A 26,050-nucleotide genomic window follows, 5' to 3' on the forward strand; every position below is an offset into this window, starting at 1 on the left:
GCACGGGATACATGCGGACGTGCATTGTCCTGTTGGAACAGCAAGTTCCCTTGCCGGTCTAGGAATGGTAGAACGATGGGTTCGATGACGGTTTGGATGTACCGTGCACTATTCAGTGTCCCCTCGACGATCACCAGTGGTGTATGGCCAGTGTAGGAGATCGCTCCCCACACCATGATGCTGGGTGTTGGCCCTGTGTGCCTCGGTCGTATGCAGTCCTGATTGTGGCGCTCACCTGCACGGCGCCAAACACGCATACGACCATCATTGGCACCAAGGCAGAAGCGACTCTCATCGCTGAAGACGACACGTCTCCATTCGTCCCTCCATTCACGCCTGTCGCGACACCACTGGAGGCGGGCTGCACGATGTTGGGGCGTGAGCGGAAGACGGCCTAACGGTGTGCGGGACCGTAGCCCAGCTTCATGGAGACGGTTTCGAATGGTCCTCGCCGATACCCCAGGAGCAACAGTGTCCATAATTTGCTGGGAAGTGGCGGTGCGGTCCCCTACGGCACTGTGTAGGATCCTACGGTCTTGGCGTGCATCCGTGCGTCGCTGCGATTCGGTCCCAGGTCGACGGACACGTGCACCTTCCGCCGACCACTGGCGACAACATCGATGTACTGTGGAGACCTCACGCCCCACGTGTTGAGCAATTCGGCGGTACGTCCACCCGGCCTCCCGCATGCCCACTATACGCCCTCGCTCAAAGTCCGTCAACTGCACATACGGTTCACGTCCACGCTGTCGCGGCATGCTACCAGTGTTAAAGACTGCGATGGAGCTCCGTATGCCATGGCAATCTGGCTGACACTGACGGCGGCGGTGCACAAATGCTGCGCAGCTAGCGCCATTCGACGGCCAACACCGCGGGTCGTGGTGTGTCCGCTGTGCCGTGCGTGTGATCATTGCTTGTACAGCCCTCTCGCAGTGTCCGGAGCAAGTATGGTGGGTCTGACACACCGGTGTCAATGTGTTCTTTTTTCCATTTCCAGGAGTGTATATTAAAAAGACGAAAAATATTTGTTTAAGCTATCAACGTGTTCATCATATGCATAGCTTTTAAAAAAAGTTGTCTCAGTGTTATATTTTTTCAAGATTTATTCTGAGTCTGGTATCACTGGACCTGTCACTAAGGTTTCAAATTTATTTCGATAGTAAAACACCTTCACAACGACCCAGTTCATTCATTACATACGAAAATTGGTTTGAGAAGCTGATATAAGCAAAAGTAGACTGAAGAATCGATTCAAAACATTTCATAGACTGTGTACATCAACAAAAAATTTGGAAGCTCAAATGAAAATAGGAGTAGTAGAAGGAAATTATTCATTGAGTAATAGTACTTACCAAAAATGCTTAGCAGAAAAGAGAAAAAATCCATGTCTGTAGACAGATCGAAAATAAAAAAAAGAGTTGCCTGCACTAAACAATAACTCATGTCATCTCCACGCAATGGACAGCTCGAGAATGACGCGAGTCACTGCTGGCTTTGTGATGTCGTGGTCAAATGAGGCGTTAGGCTGCTGGCGAGTGAGCCTAAGGCTGATAGTACAGGTCGCCCTTGTAGCGAAGACGCCAGCTCCATCTCTCCGATAATCTAGGTACCAACCAAGTGAATTCTTCATGCGCCCTCTTTTATATTGGTCTCCAAATTTCGTGCAACAGGTGGCTTGAATGTTAAAAGAAAACGATGACTTTTAAACGGAAATAGCCTGCGCTTTGAAATGAGGATTGAAATTAAGAGACGTCGGTGGAAATCTTTAACCACAGTGTGTTGCATCAGCTCTGTTTCAGATAAAACCTGCTTAATTCGTTATTGTCGACTTCATTACGTATCATTTCGTGTAAAGAGTGATGTGGCTTTAATAGCCAGTGAAATACATACGCTTTCACATTTGTGCATCGCAGGTAGACGGACACAAGCGGGATTTCGTAACCTATATCAGTTGTAGCTTTTATACCACTAAAATAAATTTTACGCTTTAATGGTGTATGTTGCTCAGTGTTATATAACAGTATTAACCTAATATGATAATTAGACACGTAGAACTGTTTTCAAGATAGTTATAATCTTTTAGTTCCGTCACACCCATTGTTTTGGATTGTTTGTCGCCAGCAGAAATTCATCCAAAGATTCAACAGGTGAAAGACGGGGAGCTGACTCCAACCACGAGGGAGAATTATTCTGCAGCTATCTAACTATAGGATGACCAAAGAATGTGAAATACATGGAAATGGTACAAAGTGCATAATGTATTAGTCAACGAACAGTAAGTACAAGTTTATGTACATATCATACTCGTTACTTATAGTGAGGAGAAAAATGGACCATCACTACACGGAAAAGTCGTAACAGTAATAAACGTCGTGCGTGGAGACTTGTAGCCACGAAACGAAAAGGGAGATACAGATTTTATCCACTGTGTGACTAGTAGCAATAAGATAATCAAGGTGTGTCCCATATTTTTTATCACACTGTAATACGATTGATCAGTAAACGTGAAAAATGGTGAATTTTGCGTACGCCAACTGGGTGAAAAGTTTTTGTGCTTACGACTATGGACTACAACAGCACGTAAAGAAAAAAAATCATCTTAATTTGAACAATAGCTGCACGTTCCTTTGCAACCGACAGATCGCTCGTAATTTTATTTTGATGTTTAATGACAATCTGGCAATAACACCAGACTGCCCGTTTTTCCCACACGAGCGTTAATGTGAACGGATGCGCATGGTAGAATTTTCGAAACTTGCAATTTATGGGAACTATTTATCTTATGAAATAATGATTTAAAGCATACTGCAATTAGATTTGCATCTTTGAAAATGTCTCATAATGAGAGACTTGCCGTTAAAACACGTAGGTAAACATTCCCTTCCACGCAAAATATTTAAAACCATTGTGATACTTTCATCTTCATTATTATTCACGACACGTTTTGTGAATTTGGATGAACATCTATAGGCAGATACAGCGGATTTTCGCATGTGTGTTTCACCTGAAGGTGGATAGTGGTATGTTCTCTTTTTCATTAAGGATTCCATTATGCAGCACACAGGAAACGTATATCGCTTGCACACATCTACATCTACATCTACATTCATACTCCGCAAGCCACCCAACGGTGTGTGGCGGAGGGCACTTTACGTGCCACTGTCATTACCTCCCTTTCCTGTTCCAGTCGCGTATGGTTCGCGGGAAGAACGACTGTCTGAAAGCCTCCGTGCGCGCTCTAATCCCTCTAATTTTACATTCGTGATCTCCTCGGGAGGTATAAGTAGGGGGAAGCAATATACTCGATACCTCATCCAGAAACGCACCCTCTCGAAACCTGGCGAGCAAGCTACACCGCGATGCAGAGCGCCTCTCTTGCAGAGTCTGCCACTTGAGTTTATTAAACATCTCCGTAACGCTATCACGGTTACCAAATAACCCTGTGACGAAACGCGCCGCTCTTCTTTGGATCTTCTCTATCTCCTCCGTCAACCCGATCTGGTACGGATCCCACACTGATGAGCAATACTCAAGTATAGGTCGAACGAGTGTTTTGTAAGCCACCTCCTTTGTTGCTGGACTACATTTTCTAAGCACTCTCCCAATGAATCTCAACCTGGTACCCGCCTTACCAACAATTAATTTTATATGATCATTCCACTTCAAATCGTTCCGCACGCATACTCCCAGATATTTTACAGAAGTAACTGCTACCAGTGTTTGTTCCGCTATCATATAATCATACAATAAAGGATCCTTCTTTCTATGTATTCGCAATACATTACATTTGTCTATGTTAAGGGACAGTTGCCACTCCCTGCACCAAGTGCCTATCCGCTGCAGATCTTCCTGCATTTCGCTACAATTTTCTAATGCTGCAACTTCTCTGTATACTACAGCATCATCCGCGAAAAGCCGCATGGAACTTCCGACACTATCTACTAGGTCATTTATATATATTGTGAAAAGCAATGGTCCCATAACACTTCCCTGTGGCACGCCAGAGGTTACCTTAACGTCTGTAGACGTCTCTCCATTGATAACAACATGCTGTATTCTGTTTGCTAAAAAATCTTCAATCCAGCCACACAGCTGGTCTGAGATTCAGTAGGCTCTTACTTTGTTATCAGGCGATAGTGCGGAACTCTATCGAACGCCTTCCGGAAGTCAAGAAAAATAGCATCTACCTGGGAGCCTGTATCTAATATTTTCTGGGTCTCATGAACAAATAACGCGAGTTGGGTCTCACACGATCGCTGTTTCCGGAATCCATGTTGATTCCTACATAGTAGATTCTGGGTTTCCAAAAACGACATGATACTCGAGCAAAAAACATGTTCTAAAATTCTACAACAGATCGACGTCAGAGATATAGGTCTATAGTTTCGCGCATCTGCTCGACGACCCCTCTTGAAGACTGGGACTACCTGTGCTCTTTTCCAATCATTTGGAACCCTCCGTTCCTCTAGAGACTTGCGGTACACGGCTGTTAGAAGGGGGGCAAGTTCTTTCGCGTACTCTGTGTAGAATCGAATTGGTATCCCGTCAGGTCCAGTGGACTTTCCTCTGTTGAGTGATGCCAGTTGCTTTTCTATTCCTTGGACACTTATTTCGATGTCAGCCATTTTCTCGTTTGTGCGAGGATTTAGAGAAGGAACTGCAGTGCGGTCTTCCTCTGTGAAACAGCTTTGGAAAAAGGTGTTTAGTATTTCAGCTTTACGCGTGTCATCCTCTGTTTCAATGCCATCATCATCCCGGAGTGTCTGGATATGCTGTTTCGAGCCACTTACTGATTTAACGTAAGACCAGAACTTCCTAGGATTTTCTGTCAAGTCTGTACATAGAATTTTACTTTCGAATTCACTGAACGCTTCTCGCATAGCCCTCCTTACGCTAACTTTGACATCGCTTAGCTTCTGTTTGTCTGAGAGGTGTTGGCTGCGTTTAAACTTGGAGTGAAGCTCTCTTTGCTTTCGCAGTAGTTTCCTAACTTTGTTGTTGTACCACGGTGGGTTTTTCCCGTCCCTCACAGTTTTACTCGGCACGTACCTGTCTAAAACGCATTTTACGATTGCCTTGAACTTTTTCCATAAACACTCAACATTATCAGTGTCGGAACAGAAATTTTCGTTTTGATCTGTTAGGTGGTCTGAAATCTGCCTTCTATTACTCTTGCTAAACAGATAAACCTTCCTCCCTTTTTTTATATTCCTATTAACTTCCATATTCAGGGATGCTACAACGGCCTTATGATCACTGATTCCCTGTTCTGCACTTACAGAGTCGAGAAGTTCGGGTCTGTTTGTTATCAGTAGGTCCAAGATGTTATCTCCACGAGTCGGTTCTCTGTTTAATTGCTCGAGGTAATTTTCGGATAGTGCACTCAGTATAATGTCACTCGATGCTCTGTCCCTACCAACCGTCCTAAACATCTGAGTGTCCCAGTCTATATCTGGTAAATTGAAATCTCCACCTAAGGCTATAACATGCTGAGGAAATTTATGCGAAATGTATTCCAAATTTTCTCTCAGTTGTTCTGCCACTAACGCTGCTGAGTCGGGAGGTCGGTAAAAGGAGCCAATTATTAACCCAGCTCGGTTGTTGAGTGTAACCTCCACCCATAATAATTCACAGGAACTATCCACTTCTACTTCACTACAGGATAAACTACTACTAACTGCGACAAACACTCCACCACCGGTTGCATGCAATCTATCCTTCCTAAACACCGTCTGTACCTCTGTAAAAATTTCGGCGGAATTTATCTCTGGCTTAAGCCAGCTCTCTGTACCTATAACGATTTCAGCTTCGGTGCTTTCTATCAGCGCTTGAAGTTCCGGTACTTTACCAACGCAGCTTCTACAGTTTACAATTACAATACCGATTGCTGCTTGGCCCCGCATGTCCTGACTTTGCTCCGCACCCTTTGAGGCTGTTGCCCTTTCTGTACTTGCCCGAGGCCATCTAACCTAAAAAACCGCCCAGTCCACGCCACACAACCCCTGCTACCCGTGTAGCCGCTTGCTGCGTGTAGTGGACTCCTGACCTATCCAGCGGAACCCGAAACCCCACCACCCTATGGCGCAAGTCGAGGAATCTGCAGCCCACACTGTCGCAGAACCGTCTCAGCCTCTGATTCAGACCCTCCACTCGGCTCTGTACCAAAGGTCCGCAGTCAGTCCTGTCGACGATGCTGCAGATGGTGAGCTCTGCTTTCATCCCGCTAGCGAGACTGGCAGTCTTCACCAAATCAGATAGCCGTCGGAAGCCAGAGAGGATTTCCTCCGATCCATAGCGACACACATCATTGGTGCCGACATGAGCGTTCACCTGCAGATGGGTGCACCCTGTACCCTTCATGGCATCCGGAAGGACCCTTTCCACATCAGGAATGACTCCCCCCGGTATGCACACGGAGTGCACATTGTTTTTCTTCCCCTCTCTTGCTGCCATTTCTCTAAGGGGCCCCATTACGCGCCTGACGTTGGAGCTCCCAACTACCAGTAAGCCCACCCTCTGCGACCGCCCGGATCTTGCAGACTGAGGGGCAACCTCTGGAACAGGACAAGCAGCCATGTCAGGCCGAAGATCAGTATCAGCCTGAGACAGAACCTGAAACCGGTTCGTCAGACAAACTGGAGAGGCCTTCCGTTCAGCCCTCCGGAATGTCTTTCGCCCCCTGCCACACCTTGAGACTACCTCCCACTCTACCACAGGTGAGGGATCAGCCTCAATGCGGGCAGTATCCCGGGCAACCACAGTCTTAGTCCGATCGGGGGATGCGTGGGACGAGCTGGCCGTCCCCGACAAACCCCCATCCGGACCCCCACAGTGATGCCCATTGGCAACAGCCTCAAGCTGTGTGACCGAAGCCAACACTGCCTGAAGCTGGGAGCGAAGGGATGCCAACTCAGCCTGCATCCGAACACAGCAGTTGCAGTCCCTATCCATGCTAAAAACTGTTTTGCAAAGAACGTCTGAACTAATCTACAGAGAGCGCAAACAAATCGACAAAATTTAAACGGTTATTAAAATACAAGATTGCCTAGTAAATGCAGTAATGCTGCTACTAACGCACTGCTGACACACTGCTCGGCAGCGGAAGGAGACTACGCGATTTTACACTATTCAGGTACTAAAACGCGATGCTACAACTCGCAAATACTATAATACGCCCGAAATTTATGTATCAAACAATGCAAGTACCAAAAACACCCAAAGAAATTAAGAATTAAACTTTGTAAGAAATGAGTGAGCTAGGAGTATACGACTTGCTGCTGCAGCTGCTTATCCAACGGCGGCAGGGAGCACACTGACTGACCAACCGACACTGGCCGTTCAAAACAAAAACAAAAGACAAACGACTACGCGAATTTACACTATTCAGGTACTAAAACGCGATGCTACAACTCTCAAATACTATAATACGCCCGAAATTTATGTATCAAACAATGCAAGTACCAAAAACACTCAAAGAAATTAAGAATTAAACTATGTAAGAAATGAGTGAGCTAGGAGTATACGACTTGCTGCTGCAGCTGCTTATCCAACGGCGGCAGGGAGCACACTCCCTACCACCCGTCCTAAACATCTGAGTGTCCCAGTCTATATCTGGTAAATTGAAATCTCCACCTAAGACTATAACATGCTGAGGAAATTTATGCGAAATGTATTCCAAATTTTCTCTCAGTTGTTCTGCCACTAACGCTGCTGAGTCGGGAGGTCGGTAAAAGGAGCCAATTATTAACCCAGCTCGGTTGTTGAGTGTAACCTCCACCCATAATAATTCACAGGAACTATCCACTTCTACTTCACTACAGGATAAACTACTACTAACAGCGACAAACACTCCACCACCGGTTGCATGCAATCTATCCTTCCTAAACACCGTCTGTACCTCTGTAAAAATTTCGGCGGAATTTATCTCTGGCTTAAGCCAGCTCTCTGTACCTATAACGATTTCAGCTTCGGTGCTTTCTATCAGCGCTTGAAGTTCCGGTACTTTACCAACGCAGCTTCGACAGTTTACAATTACAATACCGATTGCGGAATTTAGACAGTGACTCATTATAACACTTTTAGAAACCAGCAGTAGAACATCCGGCTCGTAATACCTTTATAATAATACCACAAAGGTACCTCATTTGGCGCAGCGTAGTGCACGAACCCGACATGGCATGGATTCAAAAATCGTGGGGAGTGTCCTGCAGAAACATTGAGAAATGCTGCCTGTATAGCCGTCCATAATTGCATGATTATATGCACAAATTGACCTCTCAGTTACTTTCTGTATCGGGTGATCCAATTGGCCAATTAATTCGCTCGAACTGTCCAGAATGATCTTCATACCAGTGATTAACAATTGTGGCCCAGTAACATATCACATTGTCATCCACCAAAACTTCATCTTCCAAGTAGCCGAACATAACAATTTCCAGTCAATGATCTGTTCAGTAGGACCAGGGGATCCAGTCCATTCCATGTAAACACAGCTCACAACGTTGTGGAACCAATGTCAGTATGCACAGTGCTTTGATAATATCTTGGCTCTATGGCCACACTCGAAATTTATCGTCAGCTCTTCCCAACTGAAATCGAGTCCCATCTGAGAAAGCCACGGTCATCCAGTAGTCTAGGGTCCAACAAATATTGTCACAAGCCCACGAGAGACGATGCAGACGACGTCCTGCTATTAGCAAAGGGTATCTAGTGCCATAGCCGATTGACGCAAAATTTCACGGCACTCTCCTGCATCCCATCACAATTTCTCCGATTGCTTCGTGCAGTGTTGCTTTGCTGTTAACACTGACGATTCTACGGTAACACTGCTGCTCTCGGACGTTAAGTGAATGTTGTCAGCCACTGCGTTGGCCGCAGTGAGAGAAAATGCCTGAAATTTGATATTCTCTGAACCCTCTTGGCATTGATGACCTCGAAATATTGAATTTCCAGACTGACTATTCCTAGAAGCCTGGATGTGTCTTTTCAGTCGGTTCTTCCTTTTGGTGTAACTGTACCAGAAATTTCTTTTATTCTCCAACAATGCAGTACTTTCATATTAGTTACATCGTCTACCCATTTGTTATTCAGCATTACTCTTTAGCTCCCCATTTCAGTGGCTGCCATTCTCTTCTAGTCTGAGCTAATTGTCGTCCAAGTTACTCTGTCAGACAAGGTTAATCTTATTAGATATACCGTCAGCAAGAATTCTCAGTACTTCAATTTATATTTCCTGTCAACAATTTTCTTACTATTAGTGAAGTAGGGACTACACAGCAAAAATCGTCGATCCTTTTTAGTGTATAATTTACTAACTTAATTCTGTCAGCAGCACCTTACGTAATTCGACTGTATTCCATTACCGTTGACTGACTTTTCATTATGATCGTCTAACAACATCATTTCAAAACATTATCCATTAAGTTGAACTGCTCCTCCAAGGACTTTTATGTCTGCGACAGATATACAATATCATCCTCGAGCCGCAAAGTTTTTCTTTCTATACTCTGAACATTATTTCCTTCGCCGAATTTCTCCCTAGTACTCTCTATTGGGTTTTGAATGTACTCGATTAATAAACTAGAAGAGAAATGACGATCCTTTATCGCTCTCTTGTGAGTCTTTATCATGCGTTCAGGCATCCCACTTTTGTAACGACGGTCTCGTGTGTGCACAAATTGTAGACAGCTTTCGCTCCTTGTATTATATTCGCATACCTTGAGAATGTGAATGACTGTATTATAGCTAACATTCTCCTAAGCTTCCTCCAAATCTAAAGATGGTATAAACGTAGATATTTATTTATTCAGTCGATCTTCTAAAAAGGAAGTATCACAAACTCACAAGATATGGGGTCTAGGAATCGATCCGCGTGAAATTTGGGCCATTATTCTGACAGTAGGTAGCCACTGCCTTCCTTATCTACACCGGTTCTTTGTTACTCGCTCCATCCCACTGCAGCCGCCTAATGCCTGCGAGTGATGTGCTATGTAGCCGAGCTACAGCCAGAATCCTCCTACCTGTGACATGTTGATGTCGAGGGAGGATGTAAACAAATCTGCCCTACTTGTTTTGAAATTTTGTTCGACATCCAGTATTATTGTACGCTAAACGTAGTTACTAATGTGGGGGTGTGCTATGTCAACCTTAAGCACATGTATGTTTAATATTCTTTTAACAATATTCTCATGTTGATGCTCTGGAGATATGTGCCTCGAAATCAGAGTGAATAATCCCAAAGAAGTGAAGAATTATGAAATGAAACTGGTGATTTTCGATTTACAGGTTCATAGTGCCATTCTTGTTGAATAATAGCGCATATCCTACAGATTTTGTTCACTTCAGCAGTGCTAGCTTTCGAATACAAAAAAAAATTGTGACAGTAATGTTAATAATCAGAGAGCGCTACGCTATTTATTTAATGAGAGACTCAATCATTTCATTCATATGGACTGCATTTGTGGATCACAACACAAGTATTTTCAAGACAAAAAGCTGTGTGGTATCAGCAACACGTTAGCAACAGCTCACTTTGACGCAGTGCAGAGCAACTTACAAATGTGGAGAAATTAGTTCTCAAATGTGTTACTTCACTGTAATTCAATCGCTAAGCACGATAGTTGAAATACTGCACTTTCAGAAAGTCATAATTGTGTACTGTGTTGTTATTGTCAAAAGTTTCAAGAGATTTCGATTCCTGGGGCTGATATTTCACAAGTTGGTTTTCTTCTCCTTAAAATATGAGGTCACGTTGGTGATGTCCTCCTGTAAGATACGTCGTAACGTCAGTAGGGCTTAGTGTGTTCCTACATTTGTCCGGCACAATAAGTTATGTACCCCGAGTGCGTTTGCATCACTTTGCACAAAAGTGGCTGAACCTTTAAGCCCCTGACTGCTGGATTGGTATTACGGTCAACACGCTAGACCTCTTTTCCGGTTTCCTCTACGTCCACCAGACGTTGTGGTACGCGATTCTTTTCCTTTGGGGCTTGATAAAAGATCGTGTCTACTTTCCAACACTGCCAGAGTTGATACACAGAACTGAATAGGCTGCTGCTTTCATTAATTCAGAGTGTGAGATGAATTAAATTTTAGGTATGATTTGTGCCGTATAACTTAAGGTGCACATACAGAAGACTTGCAACAAAAATTAGGTTAGTTACTCTTTCATTTGTTGTAAAAAAATCTCAATTGCACTGTCGTAATATACTAGTGAAACTGAGTCATCCTTTTGTGACAAACTTAAATAGTAATTTCAATGTATAGCGTTTTACATATGCAATAATTTCTTTTTTTTCTCTATGGGGGGGGGGGGGATATGCATATGATGTTATGAAAAATACAGAATTTTTTTCGCTTTTTCCATGTGAAATACAAGAGTATTTAGCACAACAGCGGTTAGCGTCATGTGTACGGGAAAATGGCGGAGAAGCAGAGAGCATCTAGTCGATATCCTCTGAAGTAGCAATGTAGTATTATTGTTAGTGGTTTAGTGTAACTTTTGGTACAAGTCAGTCGCCAGGATATAGTGCAGAGAGGGATAGTGTATGTATTAACATTCTGAGCGAAGAACGATGGAAAGTTCTTGAGCAAAACTAAGGATCCGAAGGTATATGAAATTTAGCGTACTGACTTGAATTTAAAGATTTACTTTGAGAATGGCTGTAAATCTCACACGGAATCTAGAAAACAAGACTGTTCCCATGTCTTGAAAAGCCCGTGTAACATCGGTAATGTAGAGCTCGTACCGGTGGTAATGGAACATGCGTTGGCACCGACTGCAGCACCATACGTAACACACTTTTAGTAATGAAATTGTTCTCTTCTTACTGTAACAATATTACGTATAGATAACTCTGAATTTCTGTGATTGCATATAATTAGGTATAGCACTTTTATCTGTCTGGAACACCGATACGCTTGTGCGTCAGATATACAAATAAGACTAAATCTGTATAGTTACATGGTAACCGCGTGCGAGATTTTGAGAATTTGGAATTCCAAATAAGTATTTAGGGTCCGCTCATTCTCGGCACCACATTTTGTGTTTTATTTCGTATTGTTTGGTGATGTGTTTCAAGCCGAAGTATGCTGAAAATGGTAACACATTGCGCCACAGACAAGTTTATGACAGTCATTTATTGCCAGGATATGTCACCATACACAGGACATGGGAGCTAGCATCCTAAGATTCGTTCTGTATGAGAGACTCACTGCGCAACTTCTCTTTCCCCAGAAGTAAAGAAAGCACTACCGCGACGGACGGATGATGGCCTGCTTCGGGGGCCATGTTAGGAAAGGTGTCGGTGCCTCAACAAGAAAACGCGGTAGTTGACACCTATATGGAACGTCTGTTTTTAAACGCCTTCCAACTGAAGAATGAGATCAGTTTACCTGGAAGATCACGAACTGTTCACAACCACTTACGGGATGTAACTCTTCAGTCTTTCCCTGCAATCATATGGCATCTTGGGTTGCCGGGTGTTCTGCCACATATCAGTGTTCTGCTTGCACGGTATTTCGGTAACGTAGCTCGTAACCTTCATTGTATGCGACCTAAGACTGCTCATCGAGAGGACCTGGTCCAATATTTATGTCTGTGGCCTTACCCCTCCACCTGCAGTTGCAGGCGTTCTCTCTGCGGTCCGCGCCCCCTCGCTGCCATCTTCAGTAACGCTGCCGTTCCGTTTACCGTCCTCTACGGTACTGGATCTTCCCTCTGTGGTCGCACCCGTAGTACGGACCGTAACATTCGCGTTTTGACGCGGCAGAGTCTCGTTCAGTGGGTGGACGTCGTTAGATAGAGGCGGGACAGTACATCGAATTTATTAGTCATCTCGACGTGGATCAGTACGTGCACATCATGAAACATGCTATGGTGACCATTGTGAGAACAGGCTATCCCAAAGAATTGACAGAGTTCTAGTAGGGCCACTCACAAGTCACACAAGTCAAATCGTTCAGCAAAGGTTTTCGCAATAGGGTGACGTCGACATAATTCAGTGATCAGTTCGATCGCTGGACTTGAAACCATTCGAAAATTTTTGGGCCATAATGAAGTATCACATGAACTTTCACTGACAGACACCGGCACTATGCACACCTGACCAACCTAATGTTGGACACATGGGAGAGTCTCGCGGAGGATGACACATATTTCCAGATTCTGTCCGTCTCCATACCTCTTCAGATGAGCCCAGTAATTGATGCTAATCAATCGTGTACCTCACACTAGCCTCGTGCGTGACATGAAACTTTCCTTATTTCTCCTTACTCCATACTACCAAATTTAATATACCTATATATTTGTTAACGGGATATATATATATATATATATATATATATATATATATATATACTCCTGGAAATTGAAATAAGAACACCGTGAATTCATTGTCCCAAGAAGGGGAAACTTTATTGACACATTCCCGGGGTCAGATACATCACATGATCACACTGACAGAACCACAGGCACATATACACAGGCAACAGAGCATGCACAATGTCGGCACTATTACAGTGTATATCCACCTTTCGCAGCAATGCAGGCTGCATTTTTCCCATGGAGACGATCGTGGAGATGCTGGATGTAGTCCTGTGGAACGGCTTGACATGCCATTTCCACCTGGCGCCTCAGTTGGACCAGCGTTCGTGCTGGACGTGCAGACCGCCTGAGACGACGCTTCATCCAGTCCCAAACATGCTCAATGGGGGACAGATCCGGAGATCTTGCTGGCCAGGGTAGTTGACTTACACCTTCTAGAGCACGCTGGGTGGCGCGGGATACATGCGGACGTGCATTGTCCTGTTGGAACAGCAAGTTCACTTGCCGGTCTAGGAATGGTAGAACGATGGGTTCGATGACGGTTTGGATGTACCGTGCACTATTCAGTGTCCCCTCGACGATCACCAGTGGTGTACGGCCAGTGTAGGAGATCGCTCCCCACACCATGATGCCGGGTGTTGGCCCTGTGTGCCTCGGTCGTATGCAGTCCTGATTGTGGCGCTCACCTGCACGGCGCCAAACACGCATACGACCATCATTGGCACCAAGGCAGAAGCGACTCTCATCGCTGAAGACGACACGTCTCCATTCGTCCCTCCATTCACGCCTGTCGCGACACCACTGGAGGCGGGCTGCACGATGTTGGGGCGTGAGCGGAAGACGGCCTAACGGTGTGCGGGACCGTAGCCCAGCTTCATGGAGACGGTTGCGAATAGTCCTTGCCGATACCCCAGGAGCAACAGTGTCCCTAATTTGCTGGGAAGTGGCGGTGCGGTCCCCTACGGCACTGCGTAGGATCCTACGGTCTTGGCGTGCATCCGTGCGTCGCTGCGGTCCGGTCCCAGGTCGACGGGCACATGCACCTTCCGCCGACCACTGGCGACAACATCGATGTACTGTGGAGACCTCACGCCCCACGTGTTGAGCAATTCAGCGGTACGTCCACCCGGCCTCCCGCATGCCCACTATACGCCCTCGCTCAAAGTCCGTCAACTGCACATACGGTTCACGTCCACGCTGTCGCGGCATGCTACCAGTGTTAAAGACTGCGATGGAGCTCCGTATGCCACGGCAAACTGGCTGACACTGACGGCGGCGGTGCACAAATGCTGCGCAGCTAGCGCCATTCGACGGCCAACACCGCGGTTCCTGGTGTGTCCGCTGTGCCGTGCGTGTGATCATTGCTTGTACAGCCCTCTCGCAGTGTCCGGAGCAAGTATGGTGGGTCTGACACACCGGTGTCAATGTGTTCTTTTTTCCATTTCCAGGAGTGTATATATATGAAGTAACAGTAGTCTTAACGCTTATGACATATAAAAAGAAAGAGCATAAAGAAGTGAAGAAATGGTGCCGTAATATGAGACAATCAGAGGAAATACTTAAAAGTGACCAATATAAGAACAGGTAAACCTTAAAACAATAATATTCTCTTCTTGCTGCCTCTACAACAATCTCTGCGTTTTCTATGTAAAAGAAGTGGAACGAGGACATACAAAAGCTCTTTTTAAGTTAACATTCTTTGGGAGCCCAAGGATAGCATTCCATGCAATATGCCCATTTCGCTATGTCAGTATTCAGATAAGTGATCACTGCAAAATTCGTATTAGTTGCGTTTACCTTCAGGCAATATTAATTATTAACAGTTAAATTTGTATCAGATTCCTACTCACTGGAAGATTACGTTTTTTGTGTTCATCTCCTTTTAGTTTTCAAGAACCAAAGTTCGCTTCCGTCTCTACTCATTCCGATGCAGCTATCTTCTCTTTCAATTGTTTCAAACGTTGCCTGTATGGAGACGATGTCGGCTGCTTAACAGATTCAGACCGTGGTGATTTGTAGGAGCTGGTGGCTCTGGATATGGTTTGCTGATTTTGGGGGCTGGCCGGATATCATTTGCACTTAGATTTACACCGTTGTTTGCATCTTGTATTTCAAACGCCTGGTATTTTGTAAAGTCATTGTCTCTAAGTACATGCCTGTTACACGGGGAGAGCCCAGTTTTCCAAATGCCGCTAAAGGTACTTCCCATTGTTACTGTTCTCACACATTTCGCTACAAATAACTTTGTAATCATAAATGAGGTTACCAATTGCTTCGGTTTCTATTTCTTAAGGATACTATGTTTTAAGCGACCCAACGAGCACCACACATCAGGCTGCATTTAATGTGTTGAATTGGATGATCAACAGATGATCTCTTGAGTTGTCTATCACACAAACCTGATATGATGCCCATCGTGTATTAACACAACACGACCGTCACCAAATGGCTTCAAAAAGCTCAGAAAATTGTCAGACGACTCGGGAATAATATGAATCTGAATGCAACTAGCCGATTAGGGTAGCAAGTTATCGTAATATGAGATAGCGTGTCCCAGTATGCCACAATATTGCGTGTTAGGATGCCCGCTGTATCGCATATGAGGCATAAGCGATCTTGCGCTAGAAACATAGCGTCATAGTCATGCTCCTCGGTTTGAAGGGCAGTTCATTATTGCGAATGAAAGGGTACTTTGTAAAGAAAACTGTCTCACGAACAGTGTTGCAACAGCTACTCAACTTCATATTTCGAAGTACTACACTCAAAGAACTTGGGATTAATAATTTATAAAATCCACATTTCTCGACAGTGACCACCTAAGTAATGTTTCTTTTGACACTGCTCTACGCCTCAGCCGTTATGAGAACTAAGTTCTGATACTTCCGAACTGAGCCGAGCACCACCTTAGCCAGAGTCTCGATGTCTCCCATTAACGAACTCTCAAATAATAAATAGTTTTCATCTGTGTACAGAAGCATTTTCGGTAATCATAGTGTCATATGAGTAATATCAAATGATAACACATATAGTCACTATCTCAAATAAAATAAATACAGTAAGGCAAAGCGAATTGAATTTTGTGATCTGGCGTCTGCAATTATTTATATATTCGCAGACCACTGAAATCAATGAGTTCTATTTTCCTCGAAAAATAGGTGGAATCGAACTGTTGTGGCGTAACAAGACAGCCACGCCACCCGGAAGTAGCCGAAAGGCACGCGTTAACTCACGCAGGCTAGTAGATAGGTCTGAAACAGGATACGTAATGAATGCTATAAAGAAAAGTACGTAGCTCCTGGAATACTTAACTTTAATCCATCCTTGTGGTACATCGCTCTTGACAATACAAGTGAGACTCTGTAGATACATGCCAATTGCGCCTTGCTAGGTCGTAGCCAGGGACTTAGCTTAAGGCTATTCTAACTATCTGCTCTGCAAATGAGCGAGGCTTCGTCAGTGTGCATCGCTAGCTACGTCGTCCGTACAACTGGGGCGAGTGCTAGTCCGTCTCTCGAGACCTGCCGTGTGGTGGCGCTCGGTCTGCGATCACTGACAGTGGCGACACGCGGGTCCGACATGTACTTATGGACCGCGGCCGATTTAAAGCTACCACCTAGCACCTAGCAAGTGTGGTGTCTGGCGGTGACACCACAGAACTATTATTTCCATTGGAATAACATATTCTACGCTAGTCGTGTCAGTTGGAATGCCGTGCAATTTAGTATCTGCATACCGTTTTTGGGTCATTATATACGTCTAACTGATGTAATAATAAATATTGTCCGACAGAATTTGAACTACCTACTCACACCCATTTCGCTGAATAGTTGAATTTATTTTTCGTAGCGTATTTGCAATTTTACTTCGAGAACATAATTTATGACCTCGTCGTCGAACATTTATTCTCTCTTACTAAGTTTCATTTTAACTTTTTTCCTACTGCTTTTGTTTTCCAGTTATTTCTACTGCTTCTTTGATGAGTTTTATACACGCACACAAAAATTTCTCTCTGGCAACTGATTCGGAACTAACTGTTTTCAGAACCGAGAGTGACAGCGTTTACGAATAAAAACACAAAGGGGTTTTTGTTGACATTTGCGTTTGTATTTGAGCTCATAATTGGAGAGAAAGTCGTTGTTTATTCGTAGTAAAGAAATGAATAATTATTCTAATATTTACTTTCCCATTTGAAATACTCGCATCGTCAAAGATAAAATTTTGCTTGCAATATAATCTCAACTCACCTTACTCCTCAAAATAACAGTATCCAGTGAGTCCTATAAGATGAATGCTTTTACAGTAACTCGGATAAATTGTGTTTAATTTTTTTTTTTAGTTTTGTTATAAAATTTGGTTAACTTGTTCTACGATGGATCGCTTAAAAACTGCAAATAATAAGGACCACTGTTATAACATAGAAAAGCCGTTGGCATCCACTTCAAAAGGAACAAAACGTACGTTGGGCAGATGGCGGGACTGAGTCTGATTGAACGACTTACGATCACACCCTCTAACTGCGAGCTGGTTCGACGGTGATACAACACAGGTTTCGGGCCTCAACTTGTTCTACCTGTCAAATCACTACATACTTCGGATTCGATGTCGACATCTTATACTTCCATGTATAGTGTCTAACTGATATTAATTTTCAATGTTGTGTTCGCTGATATGAAAATATACTGGCGCTATAAGCCAAGAACGGCATCAACTGGACGAAAGTCATGCCACAATTTGTGACGTGGCTGCACACGCCGAGAATTCACGATGTTGTACTTAGCAATTTCTCGTGCGAATAGTTTTGTTTTGTGGCTTTATGTAGGCTATTTACTGAGTTCTTGTAAGGCTGGCCACCTGAAGTTGAGTCACAATTTCGATTCTATGGGAAAAAACTGCGTTAGAATAATGTTTATGTTCTTTGAGTTGTCATCGACAGTCACTCTCATTATACGAATAGAAATGTTTTACCATTGAAGATGATTCCAGTGCGGTCATTTTCTTACACTGTTACTGACTGGTTGTATAAGTTTTCATGTCAAAACTAGCAATGGAGGAGATCACGAGAACGCAGGCACGTGAACACACAGGAAAATTGGCATCTGTGTCAGCTTGTGTCGTTAGTGCCTCATTACCGCCTACTAACAGTACAATATACAGCATTCTTGATGATACAAGTGAGACTATCTTGAGATACATGCAATGGTACAAATGGTTAATGGCGCCTTGCTAGGTCGTAGCCATTAACTTAGCTGAAGGCTATTCTAACTGTCTCTCGGCAAATGAGAGAAAGGTTTCGTCAGTGTAGTCGCTAGCAACGTCGTCGTACAACTGGGGCGAGTGCTAGTACGTCTCTCGAGACCTGCCGTGTGGTGGCGCTCGGTCTACGATCACACAGTGGCGACACGCGGGTCCGACATGTACTAATGGACTGCGGCCGATTTAAAGCTACCACCTAGCAAGTGTGGTGTCTGGCGGTGACACCACACAACTCTGTGGTTCGAAGCACCAGAAATACATTTTTGTGGCACTAATGTCAACGTCTTTCCTAAAGAAACACATAAGTAAAATAAGTCTTGCATATGGTTTTCCGCACGCTTACTTTAACAGTTACGAAGATAGCATTACACTGGAAATAAACAAAACGAAGAAATTATATAAATACAAATTTTTAAACATAACTTGGAAATGGAATCTCCTTGACCGAAACCTACAGAACGCAAGCCACGTGTCCACGAGAGACGAAACAGACGAATAGAATTTTCCGGATAATTAATTTCTTTATTATCAGAGATAATAAAAGATTTCAAAAATATTCCATAGAACTTGAAAAAGAGTGAAATTTTAAATCAGTGATCTCATACAACACACCAATCGCGTAGACTCCCTTATTTAACATCAGATTTGTAATTTTCCAAGAAAAATTGTTGAGAAATAAATGGAACCGTAAACTTCGTTGTGTGAGGTTGGTATCGTAATATACTGTGGAAGAAAGGACACTGAGGTACTGATACATTATGGGCTGCGTTTCATTACGTTTTTATTGCTACCATCCAGTGTAGGAAGGCTGATGTCAATGTAAGGTAGAGAGAAGCGTTCACGTTTTGTCACGAAACAGATTTTCACAGATCATAAGAGCATTGGGATGAGTAGGAGCCGTATCATTGTGGAACCTATAGAGACAAGAGGAATTCACCTGCGACGCTTGGAGCGAATTAACGTAGCTGTCATCCTTTATATTTACTGTTTGAGTGGTAATATGCAACCCCAGCCGTGCTTGAGGTGTTACTTGCACTGCCAGTTTGTTAAAAAATTCAATAATTTGAAATCCTCGCATAAAGAATAAACACAAGTTCCAGTTAATGTTGATACTTATGATAACCACAGACCGATCACATGTGAACCCTGAGTGGGCAGACGCCAAACTGTTAAGACGGCTCACTACCAGTCTGTGATAGTTTTCAAAGGAGACAATACGTGAATGTGTGTGTTATTTATCATAATTGCCTTGGATGATGTTCTAATGAGTGCGTGTGCTAATCTCGAATGATTTATGTTAAGTTGGTTTATATTTTTGTTAAGGAAAATAAATAATTTCGCAGTTTTAGAAAAAGTGAGTGGTGTTTTTAAGACTTATAGGTTTTTTATATAATTGCTGGCAAAACAGATAAGGCAAGATGAGTCCTGTTAATGACAATATGGGTGTTTGGCTCAGTAATCAAGACACTGATAATAATGAATGCAATTTTAATGAGCTGACTAATAATACCAACGATAATGTAAATGTTATAGTGTAGTAAATGAGGAAAATGTTGAAGTAGATGAGGACCAAGAGCTTAGTGATGAAGGAATTCTTATTGAGTAGAGAGAACTTATATCCATTGTAACAATGAGATTGGTGTTGGAACTTAACAAACAATGTGAGTTTGTGTTTTTATAACTCGAAAAGAGTCACATGTTAAGGGATTTTCATAGAAAAAAGGATCAAAATAAAAATGAAGTGGTCAATAGAATTTTTTAGGGAATTGAAAATAAGCAGTGAACAAAATAATAATTAGTTAAACCAAACTGACAATTAGTTAACCCAAACTAATAAAGAGTTAAAGCAAACTAATAATGGGATTGATGAATCTAATGAGCGAATTGATCTGGTGATCCACTGTTAAGGAGAAACTCGTAGAGAAATTTAAACTGAAATGACATAAATAATGTGTGAATTGACAGACTAGAAAAAACTGTTAATATTTAGAAACCTGAGTACCGAAAAGAATTAGCTAAATACTGAGGATGAAACGGTAGGACAGTTTATTTGTGATTTCAATAATCTTTAAGAATATGGCGATGAAATGGGAGAGAATGAAGATAAGGGAAATGAATGTCAGATGTAGATGCTGTAAATGAAAATTTACGAACAGAGTCACTTAAAGGGTGAAGACGAACCGCCACCAATACAAAACAAAAAATATATTTTTTATACTACAGTCGCAAATTAATTTATTTTGTTAACTGAAAAAAAAAAACTGTGGCAGTTGACTGAAACACATACTTTTATACAGGGTGTACCTAAAGTCCTGGAACACTTTCTATTACTTATTGCACAAGAACCAAACACTGTACAGATTTCATACATATGCCATTTTGAAGACAAACCATGAAAGTTTTTTTTTTCATTTATACCGCCACAGCGTAGTTTGGTAATTTGTCGATAGTTAGCGCTAGTCGCAGACATAGCGAATTCAGGTGCAGAGCGAGCTTTGTGTGTGTTGAAGTTCTACAAAAACAAGTGTTCAACGGATATTTAGAATCAAGTACTGTAAGAAGCCAACAACAAGGAAGGTAATTTATCACTGGCACAACAAATTCGTTACGACGGGTTGCTTGTGCCCGGCGAAGAGAAGCGGACGTCCCAGAGTGATTGAAGCTCCAATTTGAATGGTTTCATAGACAGCTTCTGTCGCAGCACTTTCCACACGGCCACTATCGGCAAATTAACATACTATTCTGTGGCGGTATACATGAAAAAAAAACTTTCAGACTTTCTCTTCAGAATGACATATCTATCATATGTATGATATCTGTACCATGTTTGGTTCTTGTGCAATAAATAATTGAAAGTGTTCCCAACTTTATGTACACTCTGTATAATATTAGTGACATAATTAATGAACATATATGTCAGATAACAGGTTATGATTAGCATAAAACAATCCTGAGACCATTGAAAAAGCGCCAGAAAATATCTTCTGAAGTCTGTATTTTTTGTATAGACTATGGACCTCCGATTTAGGTTCAAGAGCATAACACTTTCAAATGACAACTTCTGGTCGTGTCATAGTAGAATGAAAAGACGTAGGTGGCAACAAATGTAGCTGTTTAGACTGTTAGAAGTGTACTTAAATTTAATGATTGTTGTGAGGTCATTTAATTTTTATCTAATTTCGTGTGGCAGGTCCGCGAATTGTCTATATATTACGTATTTAAAGTAAGAGAGAGGTTTTGTAAAACGAGTACACAATGCATGGACAGTTAAACCCAGTTGTGTAGATAGAAGCAGTTCTGGAGACGTGGCTAACAATGTGTGGAACGACGAACTGCCAGCCACCAGCTGTTTCGGCAACATCGTAGCCGTGGCACTTGACAGAGCGGAATGACGATGGCGTGGTGTGCGACGAGTCGTACGAGGACATGTAATGTACTCAAGCAAATCAGGCAGCTAGTGTTCTGTGGAGTAGAAGTGAATATTGTGTGATTAGCACTCAAGTTATTGTGTTGTGATTATTTATCATTTTTGTAATTAATATTATTGTAATTTTGTCTCTGTTTCAGGAGGACTGTGATACTATATGTCTTTAATGTTTCTCCTATTTAAAGCGTGTTTTGTGTACCAAGATCATCAGGAGGAGTGGAAAATAGATGACAACAACGCCTGAAAGACACAAGCACCTATGAACCAACATATGACTCTCCACGTAACACCAGAAAATAAACAGATAGACGTGGAGTGGAGGTGTCGTAAGGGATGAGCATGAAAATTGTTTTTTGCTGCATTTACAAGAAGAGTGAGAACAAAGAGGATTACTGAACAGTTGTAACATTATCTTACGAGAGCAAAATTTTTCGTACAATTAGTTACATGTGTATGTTGTATATCGACAGTACGGACGAGCGGCTTAAAAATTTTGAAATAATGAAAGCAAATTAGATGGAAAACGTCATGTAGTAGTGCAGATAACGCCTTAGTAAATCTGTAACTAGTCACATGTTTAAAATTTTCTAAATTTTTCAAAGCCAAGAGACCTTGGAAATAGTTCTTCGTTTTGGGCTATTTGGCGTTTATATCACGTCTACTAAAACTAAACTAATCTCCACCCTAACAGATCATAAAGGTCCAACTGTACCGACCGGCCGCCGTGTCATCCTGAGCCCACAGGCGTCACCGGAGGCGGATATGGAGAGGCATGTGGTAAGAATACCGCTCTCTCGGCCGTATGTCAGTTTCAGAGACCGTATCACATCTACGCCTACATTAATTATATTTTTATTGCTACGTTTTAACATTTAGTACAGAAAAATTCATTGCGCTGTAAGTGAGGGAGAAGCGCACACGGTATGACACTCGACGGATGGTCTCAGAACGTGAGAACGGTGGGGTGACAGGAGGTATATTTTGCTGGAACCCACAGAGACAAGAGAAAGTCACCTGTGACGCTTGGAACGAATCAGCATTGCTATCATCATTTATATTTACTGTTTAAATAGTAATATACATCTGCAGCCGTGCTTCTGATGTTACTTGCACTGCCAACTTGTTAATAAGCATTTCAGTAACTCTAAATCCACACGTAAATAATAAATAGAAATTTAAGTTAAAGTTGCTAGTAATTTGAGAAAACTACAGACCAATCACAGCTTCACCCTGAGTGGGCAGACGCCAATTGTTAAGATCGCTCACTACCATCCTGTGATTGTTTTGAGAGGAGGCAGTACGTGAATCTGTGTGTAAGACGTGATCTCGCATTAATTCGGAGCAATTTATAAAATTTGGCCTGGGATGACGTTATTGTGCTATATTGTGAGAATTTCATGTAAATTCTATGATCATGAGGATTGTTTTACTACGGCTTTGGCTGCTTTAATAATGATCGAAGAGTGTCTCTGAGAATATTTTTCATGAACTTTTGGTTCTTTAAGTGGAAATAAACTCAAGTTGTATAAATATATTGTGTATTTTCAATCTTACTAGCAATGAATTCTTTCCATTAGCCACATCGTTATACACTGTTTACATCTTGCACGCTGATGCTTGCAGCCGGCAGATTGCAAACCGATTCTGACGACAGCTATGAGACATCTTCGCAAGAGGAGAGGTAAGCAAGTTGCCTCCAGTTGTATTAGGGGAAATGAGAGTGAACATAATTTGCTGAAATCCACTTGTTTGTTGGCGCTGTCACATCTTTTTTGGTGGGAAGTGTTACATTCAGGAACCTAACATGTAGTATTTCAACCATACAATTTGCATCTTTTCGCAATTATACTTGATGTACCCACATGATTGCTTTACAGACTGGTTACTTGACCACTTGAGCCATATTTCGTGCTGGAGGAGCATTTCTCACATGACACGTCGGAACAGAATTGGTCTCACTGAGAACAGAAGCCGGAGCCACTATCCAGTTAAGGCGATGTTGAAAAGACTGCAAAAAGAGGGGTGCCGGCTATAGATCTATCCACTGCAGCCTAGTTCGGTCGCCTGGACAGATGTAAACTGGATTACCACTGTAGCCATGACTCAGTCTACTTAAGACATCAAAAGTTTTCTTTAGTCTCGTGTAATGGACTCACAGTGTTCCCTCAAAAGTGCAGCGTCCCAGAATCACTGTAAAGTTTCATGTGCCAGGGTTTGCGCCTAACTATATCAACTTTGCGACTTCAGATCAGTTGCGCTTCTCTATCACTATACAGAGAAATTCGTTGAGTTATACGTGTTGGTGACTGAAAAGTTGAAAGTGAATTACCTTAGAAGAAATCAGCCAACGTGGAGGTCATGGGAGCAAGGACTTGAACGCATGTGTACACATTTCACTTTTATTAATGTCTGTTGTACTGACTTTCAGTATTAACATCACAAATGGTCTCGACTGTAAATTGCTGCAGTTTAGCTATTAGGTCAGATTTTATGCTAAAATTTTGGCTTGCCTTGTCTTATTATTACAGATTTGCATGACTTCTTTGTTGTGGCTCTTTTAGGAGCCTATATTGTGACAATACCATTAATTTTTTCCATGTTCCGTTCTGTATTACAGCCCATGAACGAAAATCTGCAGAGTGTCTTGGGCCACAGTAGGGGATGATGTTAATATCTCATATTCTATTCCTGTTAGTAATATTTTGATTTTAACTTATATCATGTTTGAACTTCCTACAAAATTATTGGGTTGCGTATTTGAATCTTATTCTTGTCATCGATTTTAAATTTTATTTAATGTATATAAAATGGCAAACAGTAATCTGACCTGCTATTACAGAGACTGCCGAGCCACGATACAGCCATTAGAAACGTTACTTGTGATAAAAACTTTGTAGTCATCAATGCCTTGTGTTATTTCATGTTCATTATTATTTTAATCATTTATTTATCTTCATTTGATGTTGCACTCCATGCATTTGAGAATCACCTAATAAGTTGATAGCTCACTGCTGAGCCACAATTATATTAATCATAATATGATATTGTTACATTTCACCCATTTAAATCACTTGCTTAATTGGCAGCTTACTTCTGAGCCATAACCATGCAAGGATGGAGAAAAAATTATAGCGACCATAAACAATTAATGTAGAGTAACTAAGTTCTGGGAATACATTTGTCTGGATTACATATACAGGTTATTAACATTGTAACACCACAGGTTAATGTAACCGCGAGATAGGCCATTGAAAATGTAAAATGTTGTACAGTGTAGCCCCAGAGCGTTGAACGCAAACAAGCAGACATGCGTGCATTGTGTTGTTCTATTGACGGATGTCAGTTTGTGGGATGGCGTTCCAAACCTGTTGCGCTTGGCCGGTCTGCAAGGTACAGTTAACACTAGTTGCGGATGGCGTTGGAGTTCTCGTACGATAATATCCCATATGTGCTCGATTGGAGACAGATCTGGCGACTGTGCAGGTGAGGTAAAATGTCGACACTCCGTATAGTATATTGGGTTACAACAGCGGTATGCGGCCGAGCGTCATCCTGTTGCAAAACACACCGTGGAATCCTGTTCATGAATGGCAGCACAACAGGTTGAACCATCAGATCGAAGTGTAGATTTGTAGTAAAGGTGCGTGGGATAACCACGAGAGGGTTTTCGTTGTCATACGAAATCGCACCTCTTACCAGAATTCCAGGTGTAAGTCCAGTGCTGGCCAGAGTGACCGAGCGGTTCTAGGCGCTTCAGTCTGGAACCACGCGACCACTACGGTCGCAGGTTCGAATCCTGCCTCGGGCATGGATGTGTGTGATGACCTTAGGTTAGTTAGGTTTAAGTAGTTCTAAGTTCTAGGGGACAGATGACCTCAGATGTTAAGTCCCATTGTACACAGGGCCCTTTGAACCATTTTTATAAGTCCAGTGTGTCTAGCACGTAGGCAGGGTTGTCGCAGGCCCCCAACTGGTCTCGTTCTAAACAAAACGATACCGTCACTGGCACAGAGATAGAATCACCTTTTATTAGAAAACACAACAGA

The sequence above is a fragment of the Schistocerca nitens genome, chromosome 3, assembly GCF_023898315.1.
Source record: "Schistocerca nitens isolate TAMUIC-IGC-003100 chromosome 3, iqSchNite1.1, whole genome shotgun sequence".
Taxonomy (NCBI): Eukaryota; Metazoa; Arthropoda; class Insecta; order Orthoptera; family Acrididae; genus Schistocerca; species Schistocerca nitens.